At 35.3% G+C, this 2,484-nt stretch overlaps 1 long non-coding RNA gene across 1 annotated transcript; it reads left to right on the top strand.

Annotated features, from left to right (window-relative positions):
- Positions 1 to 427: 427 nt before the first annotated feature.
- On the top strand, positions 428 to 2,034 carry LOC118486368. Its single transcript, XR_004878664.1, has 3 exons — positions 428 to 516; positions 1,028 to 1,094; positions 1,885 to 2,034. It is a non-coding gene; the product is annotated as an uncharacterized LOC118486368 (long non-coding RNA).
- Positions 2,035 to 2,484: the final 450 nt, after the last annotated feature.

Raw genomic sequence — 2,484 nt, 5'->3', positions numbered from 1 at the left:
CAAATTGATCAAGTCAAGATCAAGTAGGAGCATAGGAAAGGTTCAGACTCTACGTGGGAGTCTGAAGAGGAGATGCGACGTCTCTACCCTACATTATTTGGTACGTACTTCGGTTTCGGGGACGAAACCCTTTTAAGGGGGATGGACTTGTAACATCCCGAAAATATAAGTTCATAAAATTTACAATTTATTTGTAAATAAATTAGTAAAATAAACTAACTAGGGGTGACACTAACCTAGTTAGATAATGACTAGTGAGTAGTTAAAGGACAAAAAGGGGACTAAAGAAAATTAGAGGGACCAAAAGGGATTAAACTAAAATTTAGTTTAATAAAACATGAAAAATAGAAATCTCAAACACACATACGTGTGTGAGATCGACCAGACAAGAGCAGGGGGCGACCAAGTTCATCAAAACCCTAGTTGAGCATAAAATCTCTAAATTGAAGGATCAAACTCAGTCCAAATCAAAATCCGAACATAGATTAGTGATCCTCATCACAAGGGGGTTACAAGGTATGTAAAATTTGGTGTTAATTCTCTGTTTGAAATTCTCATGAAATTGGGAAATCTGAAATTTGATGATGCATGTTTGTGATTTGGTTAACTTAGTGATCACATGGTGTCTAGGAGTAAAAACCTAGACAATAACATGTGAAATTATGGCTAATTCCTGAAATTCTCATGAACACCATGAAGGTGATTCATGGGTTTTGTGGAAAACTAGTAAACACTAGGGTTTAGAAGGATTATTCTAGTGTGATTTGGTCATAGAAAGCAATTTCTGAAATTATGATGTTTAAAAGTTACATGAAGGCTTTATTGATGAATAAGTTTAGCTTAATAGCAAACTATGAACTTGAAACATGAATGATATAAAATTCTGCCCGATAGGTGTTCGCATAAATGCCTCAAAGAAGACTTAAATCTGAAAATTTGAGTTAACCGTATGATTGTGATGTCTAGGCAAAATATGCGAATTGTGAATTAAAAGGAGTTCTAAACGTGTTTTCGTTGAACTCAATAGGCAAAGAATCCGGATCGTCAAGCGGACAAGCCGGAGCGGATACGCGTTTGAAGGGTGTGCTCTAAAGGTACGCGACTTGTCGTCTCGTTACATTTATGTTGATAAGCCTAGTCGTAAATACGTTAATGTTGTTATAGCAAAAATAGTTGCGTTTGGTGAGCCTAGGAAGTGATGGAATTCACTCGACAAACCAAACGGGTCAAAATAAATAGTTGGGTAATTATGGTTAGAAAGCAATGTCGACGAATTATGAAGGTATGTAACTTGACCCGTTACATTTATTAGATTTGATGATTTTAATGTGTAACTAAATCTTTGAATAAGAGTTGTTTTGAAATAAGCGATGAAGTCGTATATTGATTGATTGATTAAATTCGGTTGGTACTCGTTGGTAGTCGTCATAGAGGAGGACTCCTTAGACGAGCCAAACGGGTCAAATAATCTAGTAAAACATGATCGAGGCTCGGAATATGAGGGAATGTTCTTTGATTTTGCTTAATATATAACATGTTTGAGTCACTAGAATCTGATGTAGTGGTTTGTTAGAAAAGTAAATTCCAGGAGTTGGGTTTGAGTGAAATGAACAAAACAAACGAGACATGGAATTTCCAGGTACCACCGTAAATTACGGTAGTACCGTAATTTACGGTAAAGATCATATATTGTTACGATGTGGGTCTCCTGGTTTACGGTGACCAGAAATCTCCAGGTCTCACCGTAAATTACGGTGATACCGTAATTTACGGTGGATCCAGAATAACTTATATATATTTTTGTTATTTTTAATGTGACGTCAAACCTTGGAATTATGTTATATTATATCGTTAAAACTAATGATTTTAACGGTTTGATCATAGGTAACAAGATGGATCTTACGGATGGCGATCAAGCACATGATGAAGAACCGAACACTACATTTTGAAGCTTCCGCAATGTTTTAAATCTTTAGTAGTATTATGTATGGGTTGTAAACATTATTAAACTACTTTTGAAATGTTTTAACTTAGCCACTAGTTGACTTAGGTTGATGTACTTATGAGTTCCGTTAACGAATACTTTGTCACTTAATCAATATTTTGGATAAGATGGTGTATTTTACTATTAAAATCAAGTGATAAATAGAAGGGTGTTACAAAAATGTAACATCAATTGAATCTGGAAGTTTTATTTCATTCTCATCTTCAATATTAACCAACCCTGATTGTTTTTTTGAATAATTGTCTAGAACTGGTGGTGGAACTTGATGAAAACCCACCCCGGTTCCATCAGAGCATACATCTCCGCCTGCTTTGTTTTTCCCGATGGGTTTGGGAACAATGTGTTGTAAAACAAAGCTTGCGGAGTTGTAACTGGTTAATTTCAGATTTATGCGCTCATTCTCAATCTTAGCTTCTTCAAATTGAAGCTTCAACTTAGCAATCTCATCAAGTTGCTTGTTGATTAATTCTTCTTTTACC

The sequence above is a fragment of the Helianthus annuus genome, chromosome 14 (genome assembly GCF_002127325.2).
Source record: "Helianthus annuus cultivar XRQ/B chromosome 14, HanXRQr2.0-SUNRISE, whole genome shotgun sequence".
Taxonomy (NCBI): Eukaryota; Viridiplantae; Streptophyta; class Magnoliopsida; order Asterales; family Asteraceae; genus Helianthus; species Helianthus annuus.
The sequence above is the reverse complement of the archived record's forward strand: the minus strand, read 5'-3'. Positions and strand labels throughout refer to the sequence as shown.